Genomic DNA, 22,718 nt, shown 5'->3' with positions numbered 1-22,718 from the left:
GTGCGACCGCCGCACGTACGCCGCAGCGGCGTACGAGCCGGGAACCGAGGCCGTGCTGGACAAGGCGTCTCCTGGCTGCTACCGCTGCTGCTCCTGAGCGTGCCGGGCCCAAGAACCGTGCTGGACGGGGCCTGAACGTGTCCTCGTCACAGCCGCCTCGAGCACGGGTGAATCTACAGTGCCGCGACGACGAAACCGCGAGCCTCGCAACACGCGACTGTTTCAGCCCGTTTATCCTCGTGTGCTGTGCACGTGTGGACGTACTGACTACAATTAAGCAGCTGATTAACTTCTATTATATAATTTGAAGGTTCTTTTGATTTCCGTAAATGTTCCCAAACGACTCTGTCTTACTTCCGCATCACTGCGCACTAGCAAGTGCCGAACAGTCCTAAGCACTACAATCATCCATCTTAATTCGCTTTATGATCTATATCATCCATCTTGCTAACGGGCTGATATGGGCTTACAGGGGTATGTGTAATTGATTATAGTTATTGTACCTTTCGTGTCGTCAAAGAGTTTTCGCTCAAGGAGTTTGAAGGTCGATGAACAATGAGACATACATATAAGGTTTTCGCCTTAAAGCCAACTTCATGACGTGCGGATCGATTGAGACATCTAGGACCGCACTATACTTGCGTAGATTCCGTGGCGTCGTCTGCTAAGTATCAAACTGGGTATATCAAATAGAGGTCACGTGGCAGTAACGTCTATTCGCTACATGCGCAGTAGTTTGCGAGCACCAGGACGTAGGGCCCGTATTCACGAAACTTACCTCGCCTAAGAGAACTTCCTCACTGGGTGGTGTTCGGGTGCCCGCCACGCACAATACATGATGGTCAGGGTGGTTAGGAGATATCACTATGCGCGAAAGGCGCCTAAGAACATGAGCTAGAAAATTGGGCTGCGCTAAGAAAAAGTACATGTTTTGATGCCAGTCTGTGATTCACCGTATTGTTTTCATGGATTCAATGTAAGCAGGTATAGTTGTTTATAAAGCTACAACGAGGAAACAATGCTATTTTTACCGACACACCACACCACTGAAGACAGATTTCTGAAGTAGAGCGTCCCTAAGCATCATAACCGGGGTTAGGAGAGACATCTAGGACCGCACTACTTGCGTAGATTTCATGGCATTGTCTTCTAAGCATAAAACGGAGTATAATAAACAGCGGTCACGTGACTACGACTTCTATGCGCTACACGTGCAACAGTGCTAATTCTGGGGCTCTTTAAAGTACGTCTAAATCTATGCGCACGAGCGTTTTGGTGCTGCTCTCCCATCGAAAGGGGGCATCCGCGTCTGGGATCTCGTGCTCGGCAGCATAACGCCAAAGTCACTACGGTTATAGAAAACAGATATAAGAAAAATGCGGTTGAAAATGACAAAAATGAACAGGTGGGGTAAGAACAAGTTTCTTTTTCTCCTTGCAAGTGCTATTAGAAGAAACAACCAACAAGTATGTTGTCCATATGTAAATTACAAGGTAAAAGTTGCAAAGGCAAGAAATAAAAGAAACCAAGCTGTGTATACAGTATAAGAATAAGTTAAAACCACAAATGTGAAGTCTCAGGCAAGCGTAGTGGCACCCACGACGATACACTTCCTGTATCACAATGAATCTCGATGCCTTTGGATGTCGCTCAGTCTTCCACTGGTTGTCTTTCTTGTGCTGAAAAAGGTTAAAAGATGTTGTACAGGCCTAACTGCCACAGTCATAAACCGCAGTATCACCCTATCGAAGTTAGGTTTTCCTTATAAACAATAATTATAATACAACATGCGTAACCCTATCTGAATATAAGGAAACCGTGTAAATAGAAGTAAGCAGAAGTAAGCCATTTTGCTCCTTATTTAAACGTAAAAAGTTATGACGTTGCTTTCATCACTTCCATTGGAACTGGCACACCTACTGACCTTTTTTCCTGCAGGCCGTGCTTATTGACTTTGAGAACTTATTTTAAATAGCCTAACGCAAGCGCGCGCGAGCACGCACACGCACACACACAATAACACAACAGAGAGAGAGAGAGAGAGAGAGGTGGGCAACTTACATTGATCATTGAATTGATATTGAAGAGAGAGCGGGAGAGAGAGAGAGAAATGAGATGCGAAAGGAGGGAGGCTAACCGGAAGATAGATATCCACGTTGCACGACACAACTGTTTCAATATACATACATTGAATGAGAGACCGGTTGCAGGATCCTCTAAAGTCTGTCCAAAGTCTGGAAGAGCCACTTCGCGGGAAGGCCTGTTTTACGTGCGTAGTGGCACTCAACCTTTTGATTACGACTGCGCATCTGATATCCCTGTTGGCAAGCCGTTTAGTAGCCACAGTTCTTTAGTAACCGTTTAACACTGTTTGAAAATTCGCAGTTGTCACTAAACGGGAAGCCGTTTAGGAACAACTGCAAGGTATTCGCGCCCTGCCAATAGATCCGTGCTCACATGGCGAAATGACACCTTGACTGTCGTCTCTGCCACGAAGGCGCCTTTCCCAGAACAGGCTGGCCGCCCAGGTCACTGTGAAGATGACGTTGGTGATGGCGAAAGCGATGTACAGCGGGTCGTAGCATCCTAGCACGTCTCGCACGTAACCTGCGAATTGCAGACATATCGGCAGGAAATGTCTAGGGACAACTGACAAAATAATCAAGCAACGTAACCACAATTTATTTAACCAGTTACTAGGTCTACGTGCACTAAATCTTTATTATCTCCCCAAAAATATAAGTCAGAGTACTCACTGATGAGTCGACTCACATCGATCGGTTAGTCCTAGTGAGTTTGGCTAAGTCTGCTTTTGGCGAGTATGAGTGCGAGTGAGCGTCGCGAGGTCTGCTCTTGGTGATTATAAGTCCAAGTAAGTCAAATGAGTCGAATTTCTGGGGAGGCTAGGTCCCTATAGTGAGCCCTAATTTAAATGTATATTTTGGGACTGAGTGACTTCCGTTTATTTTCCGACTTAAGCCCAATGAAATCGCCCTAGTGATCTCTACGAACGTGCTTTTGGTACTCACCGATGAGCGGTGGCCGCGCGAGGCACAGAACGCCCGCGATAAAGTTCATGACCCCTAGACTGAGGGAGAGCGAATCCTGGTCTACCCGTTCGGAGACCATGACGGTGCTGGCGAAGATGCGACCGCCACCGGACGCACCTACTAAGAAGCAGCTGACCAGTAGCAGCCAGTACTGCTTGCCCAGCGCCGTGGTAGCCAGCGCCGCGGCCTGGACGCCGAATCCCCACATCATCAGGCAGTCTGCGCTCATCAACTGCGCAGCAAAAGCAAAGTACTTCATCCGTAACTCTCCTTTTATTGAAGTGAGTTGGTAGCCCGACTGACACGGCAAATAAAACGATGAAGGGCATGAACTATCATTACATAAAACGCGAGATAAAGGTAAGCACGCCACATTGCGCTGACGACTGTATTCATACCAAGAAAGCAACGCAAAGGCGACTCAGGAAAAAGAAAAAAACAATTCTTGTATTCAACTGCCTTGCTTTTCTGCTCTCTCTGAAGGCGTGCGTTGCCCTGCCCATACATATATATATATATATATATATATATTATCTGCAACCCCACGCGGTAATGTCGGAGGTTTGCTTGGGTTCGCTCCCACCGCGGAAAGTTATCCTTATTCATCATATATATATACCGTATAGTAATTATATATATATATATATTATAATATTACAAGGCTGCAGACTGAAACTAACGACTGTTACGCCACCATTTCGCCATGGTTTCGATGAACTGCTGTATCAAGCACAGAAAAGATGGACACACGCTCCTACGCTGTCAACGAATATTCTTATATAAAAGAACCATCGCGTTCTGAATGTAGCGAGAAACGGGAGAGGGACCGATCAAATGCCTCCTAGGAAAAAACACACACTCGAGGCCTGCCTGCAACACCAGCAGAATACAGCAAGCGCTTTCTCTGTTTTGCTGACATGCCAACCCGCCAAGCCATGGTGTTGTCTCTAACAACACTCATGGTGCATCGGAACGAGGCACCGCGAAGATTGCGTGTCGGTAATTACACTCCAGCAACGATGCGGTAGCAGAGGGATTACGCTCGCGAGCGGGCCAAAAATGCATTGCACGCAAGATTATTCTACGCTCGCCTAAGTAACTAGCACGCGTTGCGCGACACAGCTGCGCACAGAAAAGGCTGAGCGTGAGCCACGCACACAAACTCCAGGCGGTTAAATGCCAGGGCAACAACTTTCACAGGAGCGGCTTAAACAGGAGTCGTGAAGGCGCCTCAACAGTTTCCATATGCACGTAAAATGGGCCAGCATTTCGCTAACTTCAATAAAGCCTGAATCCCTGGCGAGGGTATGTGGAAAGCCCTTGAGTCATTTATAGAGTCAAAATCGCACAGGACGAAACAGGTGTGGTGTAAAACATCAATTATATGTGTAGTTTTGCGTAGTCAGCGCTACTCGGCTTATTAGAACATTTAAGCAGTAAAATATGTCAAGTTTAGGCAGATGCCACAAACGACTGAGGAATTGCTATGAATGATGAAAGCGATAGCAGTAACATTGTAACAAATCAACTTCCATGTGAAGGTGGCTTTCATCCCACCTTTAAAGCACCGCTTTCTTTCGACTCACACAACTAAAATTTATCGCGCAATTTCGAAATAAAAGATCAGGCACGCACATTACGACTGCGTGTTCAGCAGCGTCGTATACCACAAAGGGTGTTTTGCAATCGACCGTTGTTTAACAAGAACCTCGAAAACAAAGCTTGCTTTCACACCTGCTTATACTTACTTATGGTCGATGCAGTGGCTTGCGCCAGCGCTAAGTACTACTTTCAAAGAAAAGGCAGGAATGAACATACTAAGCTGCATTGTCTTTTTACTCATATTAACGTTCTGCGTGTCCACTTGTGCAGCTCTTGTAGGGCGTAAACACGTTTGTGCAACAAAAGGAATGAGCGCGTTTCTGCTTCGTCTTCTATAGCGCTGCAACATAACGCCAATAGCCGACTGCCCCCGCTTTCAGCAATAGTGCTGATAGAGCTATACAGGGGCAATTACTGCAATTACTATTGGGCGAGAAAGCCAGCCAACAAGTGCTTTCGTTGTCGAGAAACTTGTTTCCAGAGCTTCCTTCACCTTTTTGCAACAAAGCGCACATAGGTGAACAAGCCGCTGTATCAGCCAGGGATAGAGCTTACACGACCGCGTCAGTAAACTTCAACGTTGAGCTCCTGCGATGGATGATTGTGGGGTGGCTAGAAAAACAACTTCCCACTATGTCTTAGCCATTTTTTTTTTCACGGAAAAAAAGAATAAATTAAGTCCAGCGCACCTGTTGACATCAAGGTGAAGGGAAAATTTAATGAAGCGGTAAATAAATCCCTATATAAAGCTAAATGTGATGTGTAAAATTGTGTTTATCGGCATCCTATGTAACGTGTGTTTACGCACCGCACAGGTCACACCTTAATATGCCGAAATGCAAACACCAAGTCGGGCGGGTACACACTGTGAGATGTCGACACAGTGACGTCACGAGTACGCAGGCGATATATGGTGATATGGCGATATAGGGAAGAATGGTGATGAGAAACGGATGCACAGAGAGGTATGACACATTTGTAAATACATTTGAGGCTTCTATAGAATTTCTCTCACATTGGCGCATATAAAATCGTGAGTTCACTAGGGTGGCGGTTTGTGCGAGTTGGTACGCCACTTAGTGCTGCCAACTCTAGGAAAATTTCCAAAGCCGCGTTCATGGGAAGAGGGAAATTTGCCCAAATTTAGGGAAATTTCGCGCTAAGACATCAAAAAGGGGAAACAGCTGATGTGACGGCGTGTTTTGATGTTAGCCATCGCAAATTACGGAAAAGTGGTTCTAAAACACAGAAGAGACGAAGTGTTCTGGCACTTTCAGTCATACAATATAGAAATATATCACTTTTGTAGAGAGAAAAGCTAGGTTCATGCACACTTTTTCATCGTATTTCATGTCACGCACTAACATTAATTGAAATATTGTTCCGTGCACACGCGTGCATGGCTGAGCTGCCGTCTTGTTTCACAGTAGGCAAGTATCCACAGAGACCACCTTAGAGACGCTAGGAGCAGCCCATCATCACAGAAGCATAGCCGTTGTTTGCTTTCAAATAATACGCAGTCGCATCATTTGGCAGGCGGAATATGCATTCATTGGTTTAGATAGTACAATGGGTGATAGTCAAAAATGAGCACGATTCTAACCGAGAAAGCCTATATACCGTGTTAGCAATACAGAAACTTGTCGCACTGTTTTAGCGGAGATACCCGCATCTTTATAGCAGTGTACGTGCTTTGCTGTATTGCTTGGCTATACGCTGTCCGCCAACTATGGAGTACGAGATACGTGGTGCGGTAGAAATTTGGACTTGTTGGCACACTATATGTCTTCGTATATAGTAGAGCACGGCGAACACAGACGACCCGCCGCGGTGGCTCAGTGCCTGAGGCTTTGCGCGGCTGAGCATGAGTTCGCGGGATAGAATCCCGGCCGTGGCGGCCGCCTTTCGATGGAGGTGAAATGCAAAAAAAAAGTTGTCGCAGTTTCACCTGAAAGGCGAAGCATCTATTGCGATAGCAAATTAGTAGAGAGCTATACGGAGTAATGATATTAGCTTTATCAGCTGTATAAACTTGGACATGCAGCAGCACCGGCAACACGCAGAACTGTTGTCGACGCCGTCGGCGTTTTGCCCGCGTTCGCTCAAAATGCGTGCGGCGTTGGTGAGTGTTGCCGGAGAGTCTGATATAAATAGGCACTTGGTGCCGCAGCTAAACGTCGCCTCCCTTCCCTCCCCCCCCCTCCCCCACGGCCTCTCGCGTGTCGGAAGAAGGCGCGTTTGCTCTGCATATATGGTGATTGTAAAGACGCCTACTTCTGCAGCCCTTAAGCGAGCACGGCGCAGAACGCGCGTTTGTTCTCCGCCGTGCGTTCACTCCCCGTGAAAGCGCGCGCCCCTCGACGATTTCATCTCCATTGACGTCATACGGAACCTCACGGCGACGGCGACGGCAAGAATCTGCTTTTGAGTGTCCATATAATTGCTATCGCAATAAAACGCCCGTGTGCTTGCGTTGTAGTGCACGTCCAAGAGCCCCAGGTGGTCAAAATTCATCCGGAGCCCTCCACTACGGCTCCGTATTGAATATGAATATGAGAGAGAGAGAGAGAGAGAGAGAGAGAGAGAAAAACGAAGAGGGAAAAGTAGGGAGGTTAACCAAGGACATGCCCGGTTGGCTACCCTACACATGGGGAGGGGGAAAGGGGAAGAATAGATAAAGAGAGAAAAGAAAAATGTCACAGTTTCGCCCTAAGGGCGAAGCAATGAATGCGATAGCAACACAGCAATGTCATACGAAGTAAGGTGAGCGGCTTTGGTAGCAACAACACGCAGAACTGTTGTCGACGCCATCGGCGTTTTGCCCGCGTTAGCTCAAAATGCGTGCGGCGTTGGTGACTGTTGCTGGAGCCTCTGATATAAATAGGCACTTGGTGCCGCAGCTAAACGTCGCCTCCCTTCCCTCCCCCTCCCCCACGGCCTCTCGCGCGTCCGAAGAAGGCACGTTTGCTCTACATATATGGTGATTGTAAAGGAGAAAAGAGACGCCTACTTCTGCAGCCCTTAAGCGAGCACGGCGCAGAACGCGCGTTTGTTCTCCGCCGTGCGTTCACTCCCCGTGAAAGACGCGCCCCTCGCGCCCTTTCACTCGCACATACAGCGTTCGGCGCGCGGCGACGATTTCATCTCCAAATGACGTCATACGGAACCTCACGGCGACGGCGACGGCGACGGCGACGGCGACGCCGACGGCGACGGCGACGCCGACGGCAGAAATCTGCTTTTGAGTGTCCATATAATTGCTATCGCAATAAAAAAAAAATGAAGTTAGTCATTCGCAGAGACAGTCAAAGAAGAATCTCCGCTGTCACAAGCGTTCGTACAATCCAGTACTCTTCAGGAACTGCAGAAGGGCTTTTGTGGCCTTTTGCATGCAAGAATGCATAGGCCATGGCCCAAGAATCTTTAAAATATGAGTTCTGAATATGAGCCTACGGCTCATACTCAGAACTGGCTTTGGCACGTAAAACCCCAGAAAGAAGAGCACAAACGCAAGAAGAACATACGACAACACAAATCGCCTTGTGTTGCCGTGTGACCTTGCGTAATTGTTGGCTCTGCGCTACACAATACGAAAATTGGGCGTGATGTGAATGGCTGCCGAAGAAACTCAGCTTCTGCTTCTTATGGCACCAACTGCTCTTTTCCCGCCAGACGTCCTTTATGAGCCCTATTTTCAGTGCTACTGTAAGCGACACTAATAAGCTCAACGCTATACTCGAGCCAGAATAGCGCGTCTTAATTCCCACATTTTAGTGCCTTTACAACCGCTGGATGCCGGGCAACAAACGCGTATAGTCGATAGCATTCGCGTGCTTAAACGACATTCGCCGGTGCCACATTTAGAGAACGCCGTTGTGTTCGCGTCGCTAAGTGGGTCGCATAACAATGGCGGAAACCTTTCACCATCGTAAGAGAGAACACATCGCAAATGTAACCACGTTTCTCACCTTGAAATCCAGCAGTAGGCCAGTGCCAATGCGGGACACCAGGTCGCCGAGCGCGACAGCGGTGACGAGTGCGACGGCCTCGTAGCCCGCTAGCCCATTGTCCTTGCCGAAGTCGACGGCAGTTAACAGGAACGACGCGAGCACAAGCACGGAGACCGCGCGGGAAGCACTGATGTGTGCGAACCCCACGCTAACCAGCGACCGAAGTTTGCGCTTGAGTCGGCTACCGGCTCCGCGATGATTCTTCGCCAGCAAGGGCTTCGACTCGCGCGACTGCTGGTCGCCAGGGACTGATCTGCGTAAGTAATTCGAAGAGTACCGGTCAACCTATAGTTATACTTCGTTGCTGAGTGACATAGCATGGTGCGCCGGCGCAGAGCTACATGGAGCACATCTTGCCATTTGCCCTGCCCAATTATGTTCTACAGCTTGCCTCAAATGTATGAGTTCTGTCATGCTAGCTTGGCTAATCGAAAGTCTCACGTGTACTCTGCGCCATCGTATCTTGTGGTATGACTTATGTCATGTCAAGTCATTACCACTCATGCCATATGTCATGACATATGGCATGAGTGGTAAAGATATATCCCTAAGCCATAGTACATTTTGCAGCTTCAGCTGAACGCGACGCTTCGAAAAGGTATCGGGCACCTTAATATGCGCCGCCAGAGAACGTAGAAGATAAACTGTAAAGCAGCGACTCTGCTTGTCTTACGCAGTCGAGGAAATGCTTCGGTGACGCTTTAGGTAAAATAAAACAACAACAAAGGGAAAACCGATAAAGAACAACGGAAAGCAAAGCTTCCCAGCTCCGGAAATATTGTTTGCCTGTTTATTTGCTTATTTGATTCTTAGTAGTGCGCCAAATTGAAGCTAGTCCTAAGTTATGTTATCGCTGAAACATATCTAATTCTACAATTGTGCTGCCCTCTTCACTATTGTCCTCAGGGGTTGACGGAGCAGGAGTGGTTCTGACACTTCAAGTTTGGGCCATGAGCTCCATCCGCCAAAGTTATGTATGGACTTTTCTTACAATTCTGTTCACAGCGCCCCCAAAGAACAGCGTCGCTCTACTCATAGAGCATAAAGAACGGCATGTCTAGCTACCTGAAAACATTATGCAACAACATTTGCCATTGCGTTGGAGCACTGTGCGGGCACGTCCGTTCATTTTTTTTTTCATCATTCGTCGTCCATAGGTGAAGTGTACGAACCGGCTAACATCACTTTTTATTCGAGTATATTTCTCGAGTATCTGTCACTCCTCTCTCCCTCAATTCCCCTTTTTCCTTCTTCCAATGTTGTGTAGCCAATCGGACACCTTCCCTCTTTTTTCTCTCTCTCTCTCTCTCTCTCTCTGTCGCTTGTGACCACTTAAAGTTCGGCGTTGGTTGTACGCCTTATACTTACTCGGTGCGGGTCGCAAGAGAAGTGACGAGGTCTTTGGAGCAGGAGTGGGCGAACGAGGCAGTGTGAAAGCTGCTCCTGCGCAGCCTCGCATTGGGGGGCTGCGCTCTGTCGTCGTCATCCTGTTCGCTGTCGGGCTTCGCTGGACGGCGGCACACGGTTGACGAAGATGCACCCGAACAGCATGTTCAGCTGCAGGGCTCCGAGCACCAGAAGAGCGACCCGGAAGTCTAGCGCCTGGACGCAAGGCCTCAGTGATCAGCGGAGACACGAAGCCCGATACCGCAGTCACGACGAAGAGCAAACTCATGGCCGTGCCCCGATACCTGACGAAATGGCGGGCCACCACAGTGAAGGGCAGCACTTCCTCGCACGCCACACCAAGGCCTGCCGGCGCGCACGTGTAATGCAAGAGAAAAATTCCTTTATGTACATCGCAAACGTATAGCATGCTACTTCCGATTACATGAGAATGCTGTATGAAACGACAGGTACGTTGACACAGAGTACGCGCACACATGGTTTCACAAACACACGCGATGAAAGCTGACTGCAGAAATCCCTCATTATAACAAAGCCGTTGTCACACGAAATTGTCTTCCCTGTAGGGGGTTCTTTCAGCTAAAAGCGAACAGGTCCTAAAGCCATGGTAGCGTGGATGTGTGCTCCAACTGCGAGTGCTCTTAAACGTAAGTTGAAACGAAGATCGCGCCTGATAGTAGGCTACCTGCACAGTGGGGAAATTTTTGCTAACTTCTGTTAGCAGCAGCTTCGCGTCTTGGTAACCCTCGCGTGATACAATCAGTCCTGGGCCTCTGCCCCCACGTAGTGAAGTGACTTTCGCAATGTTCCTTGCCTCTCCAGACTGATAAATATTCTTTTTTTTTCAAACGCATTTGCAGAGAGCTACACAGACGCGCCTTATATATCTAACACTCCTCCGTGTACCCGCGCTCTTGCTCGGGGCGGTGCCGCCGCCTACGAGCAGAAAAGAGAAGTACTGCATTATGACACTAACGCGCACCGACAGTGAACGCTTCGGTGGTCTCAGCACTACGACGCCTCGATGCCAGCATTCGAAGGGACGCTGGCATCAAGAAGCACTGCCAACGCCACCTAGGTGGCGTTCACCGTACTCAGCACAGCGGAGCGTGGCCTCCGCAATTAGCTCTGAAAATGTTTCTGAAGTTGATCGCGGAGGCTGCAATTACGACGCGCTGTACGCGCTGATTTGACTCGGTGACGATTCAGTTACGTGCTTTGTCTTGCGCGTTGTATTAGTGTGTCAGTTACGTGCTTCGTCTTTCGCGTTGTGCTTGCGTGTGCAGCGTAGTGCAGCTTCCATATGCACGACGGTTGCTCATGGTCATCGACGTTGGTAGTTGTGATGGAGGAGACGTGCCACCAGGCGTCAGCGTGGGTGCATCAACGCCTAAGGGCGCTTTAGCCACAAAACACCAATTTATATATCAATGTGCAATAAACATTACACTACTTCTGTGAAGACACGTTTCACTTTCGTGTTCTATACCGATTCCTATATAAGAGGGATCAACCACCTTTTTCTTTAAGTCAAGCGTCCATGCTGCATCGAGCGGTCCTTACCACTTGTACTTAGTACCAAGAGGAGTCCGGCACCATTTCATCTTGAATAATCAGTTCCAAATTATATGCACTACCACCAGAACTATGACACAGTTCGGGTAAAGCATAAGGAAGTTTTTTTTTTCTTTTTTTTTCTTTTTTGCAGTATGTCTCATTCGAGTACGATCAGTGATATCGAGAATCGTGGCTGCCACAACGCGCCATTCATTGCCTCTTAGCAACTCCAGACGCTATACATAATGAAAAGCCAGTCTATACTGGCAAAATCGCACTTTCCAGCGATCAATCGCTACATTTCATAACGTTGTGAAACAAATAAAAACAGGGGAATATTATTCAGAAAATGCTCCTCGAAGAAAGGCACGTGTCTAACGCAGGAATTCCGGACTCAAAAAAGCAACACAGTTATCCTGTGCCTTTTTTTTTTTGTTTCTCGTTTTCAGGCTGCATTTCACTACGTTGAATTTTTGATCTAGCTCAGCTTTGCGCTCCACTATATTAAAGTATGGCACTGTCGTGCTAAGGCCGTGCATGCGTCTTCGCACGGTGTCTCCTCACTCGAGTAATCCTGCTTTATTTGTGCGTTACCAGATATCGTGGGCTGAGCAACGCCAAACTTATAATGCAGGAAATGGCTTCAGTTCGCAGCGCATCGTTTAAGGAATAGGACATCTGTGTGCCCGCACTATAGCACAATGGAACCTTCTGTAGAGCGCTGTCTTATTGAGTGCCCATAAAATGACCAGCAGCGAGAATTCTTTCACAGGTGTCTGAACTCTCTACATAGGCTCCCTTTCTCTGTGCAAAAAGTGATTGGACCCTGGTCGTGTCCCAACAAACACAGACTAGCTCTAAAAGTTCAATTGTATCTTCTCGTAGACAGTGTTTTGATAAATACCTTTGAAAAGTACTTAATGAATAATTTTAATTTCCTTAATGTTAGCATCATCTGTCCATGCTGCTGTTGTTTTGTAGTCTTGTAACCTTTTTTTATTTTTTTATTTCCTGCGTGATACACGGACTTGCTCTGTGAGTGTTTTACCATTACGTTATGGACTTTTGACAGTGTTTTAACGCGACTAGCGTTAAGGGCCCCGTGTTGCAGAAAATCCGGCGTCGGCAACTGGCGTGCGATGCGGGTGGCAGAGAAAATCATCGCCAACCACCCCGACTGCGTAGGCCCTCCACGTGGTGCAACGTTTTGGTGAACAAAAATTGAATTTCTCACAGTGAAATCCGTCAGGAAAATGGTAAAGTACGACTTTACTATGCGGCGTCGGATTTGCCGTTGGAATGTTTACCAATCGGCGTCGGAGTGTAAATTGAATGTACGGGAAAACCTAATTTTCCTACGAGGAAACTAAAACACAAACCCCTTTTCCAGCATTTCTACCAGACCTATATATACAGCCGCGCGTTGCGATGCGAACGGGTCCCGATAACGCTATCGCGTTCTATACTCTTAAAGGCGAAGCTTAAGCCTCCTCCAATTTTTGGATTTTCAATGTATTTTTGGTCTTGTATATCTTCCTTATAAGGTAGGTATAGCAGGCCCTATCTGTGGCCAAACTTTCAATATTTGACATTCAATAAAGCAGAATATGAGCCTGCATACTTGACTTGAAGCGCAAGAAAACGGGGAAAGAGGAAAGGAACACCAGACGGGACGAGCGCTAACTTCAAACTCGTGCCAACCATTGCACGAGTTTGAAGTTAGCGCTCGTCCTGTCTGGTGTTAGTTTCCACTGTCCCCGTTTTCTTGCGCTTCAAGTCAAGTATGTAGTCTCAGAAACTCGCCCAAATTTCAGCTCTTATAGAAAATGAGCCATCACGGTTGGTACCGTCGTCGTGGCTAGTACCCCTCACCGTAAAACACGCCGTACAGCAAGACGACGAGGGCGAGGCTATCGGCAAGCGAGCAGATCATGACCGGCAGTGCGCACAGCAGGGCCCCGCACACCAGCATGGCACGCTCGGTCATCCAGATGCCCAGAATGCCGTACACGGGGCCTGCGCAGATAAACGTTCTCACACTTTCGTATCCAAAACCACCTGGAAGGACAGTAAACAGATGAGAAGGCCTGCAATGACGCAGCTACTGTTTAGGATAAAATTAGGCTGTCGGTTTCGTACTTCGCTGCGCGCTTCTGTTAATCCGCGGATGGAGACATAAGAGCGAGCGAGAGAGAAACGAAGAAGCGATAATGGAAAGGCCGAGTGGTTAAACAGGCTGAGCCCGGCTGGCTACGGTGCACTGAAGAACCAGGGAAAGGTGACAAAATGATAAAATGAGATCATGAACACAAAGTTTAGGTGCCAAACTTTGTGTTCATGCTCTCGGACTGTTTTCGGTGTTTTTTTTAGTTTCTTTTTTTTTCGCCTTATTTCGCGATTTTTTCCCATGCGACAAGGAGTAGTCTGTGCCACCTAAAAGCGTCCACCAATTTTACGTCATATCGATATGATGTATTAAGTGGCTGGCGCCTTTAGCTTGGCGCCTGCATTAGCACCGGTACTACCTGTTCCTTTTTCATTCGATGCTTATCAAAGAAACCAAGAAGTAGATACGTGATGGCATGAAACAGGGCAGAGTTAACAATCTACCAAAATCATTCGAGCGTGTTCTGAAGACATACACGTACGAAAGCCAACACTACCATTACGAAACCAAAATCGATATTTTACAAACAAAAAAAGTGTTGTCAGGCATACATACGTTCAAACAACAATATTTCTCGCTGAGATAGCATGACGCAAGGCTAACTTGTACGCTTCCTGCCGTCCTAAAGCAAGAATTTGCCGAAACTTAATGCCCTTTTACTATTTTTCTTTTATGCAGTCGTGTATGTGTTTCCCACGCGCTTGTTTCACCATCATGCATGATTGCCGACTGGCCCGAGTTTATTCTATTGACAGTTGGCACCGGGCTCCGCCCCACCGTTTGAGTGGTTCAACATGCAACAATGTGCGATTCTATCACTACAGCGTCGTACGGATCTGGAGGTTCAGGTGCGCCCATATCAAGATAACCGGCTGCGCGGGTATGGAGGATTACCGCTGTTTCGTACTTTTGTTACTGCATTTTTTCGCGTCGTAAAATACGTCTGCATTATCATTGAAGATCACTGGAAACGAAGTTTTGCAGCACAATCCAAGCGCGAGGTGTCAGTGCGTAAAGCAAGAATCTAAGTCAGGCGTGCGTAAAAACATATTTAGCAGTACCTGATGATTACTGAATTCTGGTTCCAGTGACTCAATCATGCTTCAAACCATTTCTACGATAGAGCCTAAGAAGCAGTAGGCAAGTGATGAACTAGGAAAAAGTGGTAATAAAGAGCAATAAAGAGCAGGCTATTTTCACATTAGTAACGAACCCCACTAAGAAGGACAACAAAAAATGATGAACAGAAAACAAAAGTCAAAGAAAAAAGAAAGAAGAAAATTGAAATAAAAAGAAAACAAAAAACAAATGAAGTAAGAGTTGACTATCATTTATATGCACATTGTACATGTAATGCAGTGTTTCGCTCTCTCTCTCTCTCTCACGCAGACACACACACACACACACACACACACTCACAAGAAAAAAAAAACGCTCATAATTTTGAAGTCTGGTGTAATGGCTAGCCACACCAATCCTTGGGGTACAACTCTACATAACATAAAGGTAGATTTACAAGTATTCGTACAGGGGTATTAAAAGCGGTAACAAAAAAAAAAACAATAGAAGATGTATGTTGGTGTAAATGATATTCGAGAAAAGCAAACTCAGTTGCCAAAAAGAAAACTCTCCTTCGTGAAGCAAACACAACACCGACCAGTTAAGGAGACAAAGTTTTTCACATTACTTCCTTATGCCTATTTCATTCTCCTCATGATGGTAACTAGCAGACGTCCACACCGAGTTCGTACCTGCCAACTGTGACATGATAATAGCCACGGTAAGGGGCCAGGAGGCGTCCTGTCTATTGACCTTCAGCATGTCCATAAAGCCAATGTAGATGACAGACTCGGACTTGATTAGCATCATTGCCACGAACACGTAGATGGACGCAGAGATGGCCACGGGCCAACAGGCCCGAGAGTCCGGCAGCGCCATGGCTCGGATGGGTCTTGTCGCTGACTAGCACCGCTGCAAAGCACAGGGAACAATGTTCGGAACAAGGCTGTGTTTGAAAGCAAAAAAATGTACGCACGATCATTCAGAAGAGATCCTTTAGGATCACCCGAGAACTGTGGTAGCCGCCCAAGTGACGAAGCCTACAATGACGACGACAAAATACTTGGAGGACTTAAGAGTGGAACACGAAACACTGCTTCTCACGCTTCCCGGCAACTGCAGCTTATGTAACCGTAATGTTTACCGGGAAACGCCGGCGGCGAACGCTATGCACGAAAGCGAGCTTTCTGGTAGAAACGCGGCCGCTTGCGTGGGCCGATCCCAGAGGTTGTGCACAGCCACGTAAAAAAAAAATTGCATCATTTTCTGATTTCTGTTGTTATTTCACACTTAAATTATTACAGCGGAGTTGTTAAACACGAGCTTGGTCCGCGCGCAGCGATGTTCGCAGCAGAGCCAAGTCGGGAGAGGGGCAAGTGCATAGCGAGAGGGAAAGCTCTCGAGAGGGAAGAGAGTGTGGCGAGGGCGGAGGAGGGAGCTGAGTGGAAAGGAGAAGCGGTGGCACAGGCGGCAGAGTGGAGTTGAGCGGGAGTGAGGCCAATGCACAGCCGCGCCGAGCGCACGTGGTATCACGTTAGTAATGACGTCAGCGCTTCATAGTAACAGGCGCACTTTCACATCGGCGGGCCTCTTCCTCTCCCTGGACTTTCTCGATCTAGCGCAATGGTAAAGCCAACTGCTAGAACTCCCGAAGAAGAAGCCGCTTGATCGTAACGCCGTAGAGAAGTGGCTCGTGAGCGTGCTAGGAAACGGAGAGCCGATCCCGAGCAACGGGTAAGGGAAGTCGAAGCCAATCGTCGCCGAAGAGAAGATGCAGGTGTTCGAGCAAGAGACGCGGAGACTAAGCGTTGGAGAAGAAATGAAGATCCCGAGTTTCTCTCCAATGAACGAGCATCGGCATCGGAGGTATCGCGAAGCCCATCGACAGTGAAACGGCAACTGGTGATACCGGGGCTCGGTCTGCTGAGCACGAGGTCGCGGGTTCAAATCCCGGCCACGGCCACCACATTTCGATGGGTGCGAAATGCGAAAACACCCGTGTACTTAGATTTAGGTGCACGTTAAAGAACACCAGGAGGTCCAAATTATTCCGGAGTCCCCCACTACGGCGTGCCGCATAATCAGATCGTGGTTTTGGCCCGTAAAACCCCATAATTTAATTTTTCTTGGGGTACTCGGTGAAGACAATCAACCACGCTCTTCTTCGCCTAGCTTTGCACAACTTTGCTGAGGCTTCTCCTCAGCTCCGCAGGTCATTGGTGTTTGCGATAACAAAGCCATGCCTAATTTTTCAGTGCGAGAAGATTTAACATAAAAGGCATACGATGTCGGAGTTTTGTTTCATGGCATTTCTTTGTGGGCTGTCATTCTCAAAATTCCGCCAACTTTCGCAAGAATGTAAGACAAGGTATGAGAAACTTAGTGATAGAATGGTCTGGCAATACAACCCGCATATACCGCATGTCATACAGCATGTCATAAACCTAAATACAGGGTGTTTTTTTTTTCTAGCTGCACCAAACTTTTAAAATTAGAAAAATATATACCTTGGTTTTGGCCCATGGCAAACCTCGAAATCTAATCTTCAATTATCAGCAATTTTTGGGTAGCCGGCTCTTTAATAGCCTGATTTACATTGCGCAGACGCATCATGTTCGGTGCAAATCGCGCTTGAAATAACTCCAAACCTACTAGCACGTGCACCACATAATGCAGCGTGTACCAAACATTGCAACGGGATTTGACTTCTTAATGAACGGATGTTTGACAGGCACGGAGTAATAATGTTACCCCCCCTACCCCCCCCCCCCCCCAAAAAAAAAAAAAAGTGTGATTTTGTTAGCCAGCCTGGGGGCTGCTTTCTGCTGGTAGCTTCCAGAGAAGAAACAGCAGACTTTAAAGGGCATATAAATGAAGAGTAGTATTATTCAGAATCAACAGAGGCTTAAAATGGATATGGCGGGACTAAGATAAGTTTCGCCGCTTTTGTGGACCTCTTTCTAAATCGTGAGGTTACACTACTACAATTCTTCTTTCATGTATTTTCATATAAGACAGCTGCTTTCATGTAAAGTTCTCACAAAAAAATTCTCATAAGCAAACTACAGTTGAGTGGAACACACTTGGCCTTCATCGTCATAATTGCATGGACACATTTCTGCAAAGATTGAACATGATTTTTGTCAAGTTCATGTTGTTATACCCGCTCTGTGGCATCCTGAAATGGCTAATATCATTTGTAAGCAAAATAACAATATAAAGTCAGAGCACAACTTTACAGTTTTAACGCGACACCGTTAAGGGCCCCGTGTCGCAGAAAATCTTTTGTCGGCGTCGGAGGCGTTGTCCGGCCAAGAAAATCATCCCGAACCACGCCGACCATGCAGGCCCTCCGCGTGGCGCGGAGGCGCTGGTGAACTAATTGCATTTCTCAAAGTAAAATGCGTCAGCAAAATCGCAAAGCACGACTTAACCACAACCTACAGGCATGATAGCGTCGTATTGCAATTTGAATATACGAGAAAACGTAATTCTGCTACGCAGCAACTCGAACACAAACCCCTTTTCCAGCATATCTACCAATCATACAGCGGCGCGCTGAGGCGAAGTTGCAGAATTAAACAAGCTGCAGTTGTCGGGAAGCCTGACAAACAGTCAGTGATCTTTGATTGATACCGCGTTCCACTCTTTAAGGCGAAGCTTAAACGTCCGCCAAATTTTTACCTGAATGTTTCCAAACCAATTACAGAAGGATCACCAAATCAAAACCTACATTCAATTACAGCGTAGTTACTAATAAATTATTTTGTTCCAAGAACAACCAGTGACGCTAACCTCATGTTGGTATTCCTCGCCGTCACGTCCAACATATTAAATTTCAAGAACTTTTAATAACAATCTTTGTTATCCTACTTCATTTAATGCCTTCGGGTGTTTAACCATCCACACTAAACAAATGAATGAAAACATATGCAAGGAGGAAATCGCACTAGATAATTTTCCAGTACCAAGGCACCGTAGAACTAATTTACAGCAGATTGACACACTAGAAATAATTTACAGTATCATTATCGCTGCTCATAACTGAATGGTGCCACTCATGGTAAAACGCCTTTGCTTCCCAAATCATGAGCGCTGTCTAAGAAATACCCTAATTAGCCCAAAAACGTTTTCCGCAGAGCCAATACGTTCTCCGTGCATTGTAGTAAACGCTGACAACCTGCATGATGTCAAGTAGGCCCCTTTCACACTGAAGTGCTGCACACTGAAATTCACACTGAAGTGCTACAGACGCAAACGATCGTTGCGAAAATACGTGCTAAAGGTACCCCACAGATGAACACGACCTTTTTGCACCATCGCAATAGTGTTTCAAAGCTTCATTATTTTTTTCGGTGAGAAAGAGATTACTAAGTCTGAGGAAAGTAATTTCTAAATATTCAGTTAATTGTCCAAACCTCAGTGCCGATTGTATCACTCGAACGTTCTTTAATTGCATCTTACTTTAACATACCCCGACCCTCCTTATCCACAAAATGCCTGCAAAGATTCCCACGTTCAGTTGTTCTTCACTTCCGCATGTATTAATTTTCATTGATAAGCTGTTTGCTACAGCTGAGCAGAAACAGCCAAAACCTATAACGTCATGTTGATCTGATGCGAGAGCTTCAAGGTGACGCCGCCCACCATACTTTCTTTTTCCGTGTTCTTTCACGCTTATCAGAACCATGGCCGCGATAAAAGTGCCCTTTTCGAAATTACAGAAAAATTCCCTAACAGCGTGTATCGTGGATTGGGCGCACGTTAAAGCATCATGGGTGGTCTAAATTAATCCAGAGTCCCCCCACTATGACAGGCCTCATAATTAGATCACGACTAGAAAATGATCTGACTTGATAATGATCCCTAGAATTTTTTTTTAATTCTCGAACAATCTTGCTCAAGTTAATATTCCGTTTATTATGCGTTAACATGAAATCACGCAAGCACACTATAGTTCACGCACAAGATATCATTTTACTCATTGTTGCTATGGAACCTGGAAGAACCCATGCCGCGTTGTTTCCAGCAATACGGGATTTCGTCTAAATGTAGAACGAGTGCATGTGCAGTTACTTTTACCCTCTACGTCATCTCAATAACACATTGAGTACCTTGCGTAGAAATAATATTTGAAGACTTTACTTAATGCCAAGAACATAAAACAAACAAGGAGAGGAGCACTCTACAGAGCGTGTTTGTTCGCATTTTAAAGCTTTTTTAAAGAAGTCCTGTTCACGGCATTCGCACCGCGATCGGGGAAACGCGAGCACAAATACGAGCACTCAAGAGCCTGAGATAGGAGATACTTAACAGCTCCAGCGCTTTCGTTATAGATTAGACGGACACGTTCCCATCTCTCTACGTATCGAGTGACAGCTCATCGTCTGCTTCCCGAATCGTAAACGCCCGACTCTCGGACACTTGTGAAAATGCAAGTATTCCACTTTTCGAAGGTGGAACTTTCAAACCGTTTTACTTTTGCGCCAAAGGTATTGTTTGCCTGTACGAAACATGATAGGGAATGCCAAAATAGTTTTCCAAGCAGTTATTACTCCTAACCTACGAGCTTCGATAGGACGTCAATGTACGCCCTAAGTAGCTGTAACTAGTCAGCCTTATAAATTTTTTTTTTCGGTTCTACGCAGATTGTTGACTCACTGAAGCCCGTGAAATTTCGATTTCGGTGTTGCTCGTCTTATTGCGAGTAACAGTGCATGAATGCAATCAAAAGTGCGTATCGCATGCGCACTTGCCTTAAATTCCTGAAAAAAAAATTATGGGGTTTTACGTGCCAAAACATCGATCTGATTATACCTATACATGCTTGGCCTAATGCGCTGGAAAGGACGCTTCCGGAGCAACTTCCTGTTTGCTTGGACACGCCGTAAAGGTGCTTCTTCACACCCTCGTTCGATTTTTGCCGCTTTTCGATCCTTCGGACTCCGTTGTTCTTTCTGTTTCGTTGTGATGCGTGTTGTACCGTAATACAGCGTGAAATTTACTGTTGATGTGTTTGTTCGATTGGTCGGGCGAAGAACGTTCACCTTTCGATCGCAAAAAAATTGATCGCAACATGGCCGCGTGGGCTCGGCTCACTATAGAAGGCACCTTAAACATTACGTAATTAGGTGCGCTTGAAATACACAAAAGATGCCGACAATAGCACGGAAAGCAAAATCAATAAATAACAACAGCAGCAGTAGCCTGGTTGGCGAGTGGAGTTGATATGCTGCCATAGGCTGTGTTGCCAACACGACGGCTTGGTATAAATCTGCCTAAATTTCCGCTCTGTCAGCCACTCTTCAGACAACGTCGAATACAACTTGCTAGGACACTGCCTACGACAAGCATTGTAGTTTGCGGCATTTCAAAACTCAGCCGGCCTTGAATCACCGTCGAAGGCTGCATTATAAATTCTTTATATTGCTGACATCTGTTTCACATTCACTTGTGTTCTATACATATTGCAAAACGCAATACAATTGAAGCAATTAAAGCTACAATGTATTATAATACTCCATGAGCCGAATGCATGTGAAGGCACAAATTATATTTTAAAACTCTGACTGCCCTGTTTCCCAGTGTACTTGCGTAACAATCGGGCCAAATTGTTCATACGCTACTTTCGAGGTCCTGACTTGCGAGCGCACAGCTCCCAATCTGTTCATTGTAAACCGATAAACCGACAGCAGCACGGTGTCACATAGCACTGCATAGTAAGTACTACAAGGTAACAACTAGGCACCGAACGGGCCATGCGTTACTGGCAGCAGCCCTTTAAACGTTGGCTGCATCGTTCGGTTTAAGAATGCTACTTCACAAACAAAAACGACGAGAAAAAAAAAAAGGCGACACGATGGTGACCGTTTCACAATAGCCATCAACACCTACTTACTTTGAATTGCAGTAAGGTTCCGGTGCTACCACCACTACGACGAACCGAAGACCAGGGCGATAACCTGAGGAAGCCGCGACGCCAGGTCCACGAGGCGTGGCGCGCTCCCCGGAGCGTACAACACTCGTTCCGCACTCGGCTGAAGGCACACGAACACCCTCGAAAAAAGCACAGTCCCTCGCACAGAATCAGCCCTGACGCGCCACCTTTCGAAGGCAACGGGACGGCTCGAAGAGTTTTCAGATGCCTGTAAACAGCACTTTGCAGTCAATGAGACATGATTACTGATCTGCCTGAGCCGTTCTTCAACGGCGTGGAATGTACAAAAGGTTCGGCTCAAAAATAAAACTGCTGGTGCGAGCAGACGTAGCAGCGGTCCAAATGAAGCCACTGGTAAAGGAAAGACAACCACACTATGCTCTGCGGGGCCCCACTCAAGCAGATCTGGCTCAAACAGCCAGCGAGCAGTTGCCGCTTCGAGTTGGTGCCGTCGGTGTCAGATTTCTGCGGCGAGCGCGCTATCAAGACCGCAGGGTGTTGTTAACAACGCGAGCGCGGTCAACAAAATTGCGATTTGCGCCGACCGAGCGTGGTGCCTTCGGCTGACTTCGGCCTTCGCTGGGGAACTGACCGGGCATGAGCTTGGAGGGCATGAGCTTGGTGGGCATGCGTTTCTTAACGTTCTGCGCAGCAGCTTGCTTCTTGTTTGCTTTTTTAGTTCATGGCTTGTCATTCCTATCTCGCTTCTTGCGCTCCAGAGCGATTCGGCAAGGTCTTCCGGGTTCGCGGCCGCTATTTGTGGTAGGAAAAACCATTGTCTACCGTAGCGCTGATCAGTGTCGTCGTCTGACGCAAGTACCAAAACAACTTGAAAAAACAACAACTGAGAGGGTATGCCAAGTCGTTAATTAGTTCGCGGCTCCTAACATTCCGAGTGGTGAAGCTCGTGATGAGCAGCAATTACTGCG

The 22,718-nt window shown here is 46.8% G+C and overlaps 1 pseudogene; it reads right to left on the bottom strand.

Annotated features, from left to right (window-relative positions):
* Positions 1 to 1,400: 1,400 nt before the first annotated feature.
* LOC119440720 (uncharacterized) lies at positions 1,401 to 22,418 on the bottom strand (annotated as a pseudogene).
* Between the last annotated feature and the right edge of the window lie 300 nt (positions 22,419 to 22,718).

Source organism: Dermacentor silvarum, chromosome 2 (genome assembly GCF_013339745.2).
Source record: "Dermacentor silvarum isolate Dsil-2018 chromosome 2, BIME_Dsil_1.4, whole genome shotgun sequence".
NCBI classification, from domain to species: Eukaryota; Metazoa; Arthropoda; class Arachnida; order Ixodida; family Ixodidae; genus Dermacentor; species Dermacentor silvarum.
Note: the sequence above shows the minus strand (reverse complement) of the source record. Positions and strands in the feature narration are given on the sequence as shown.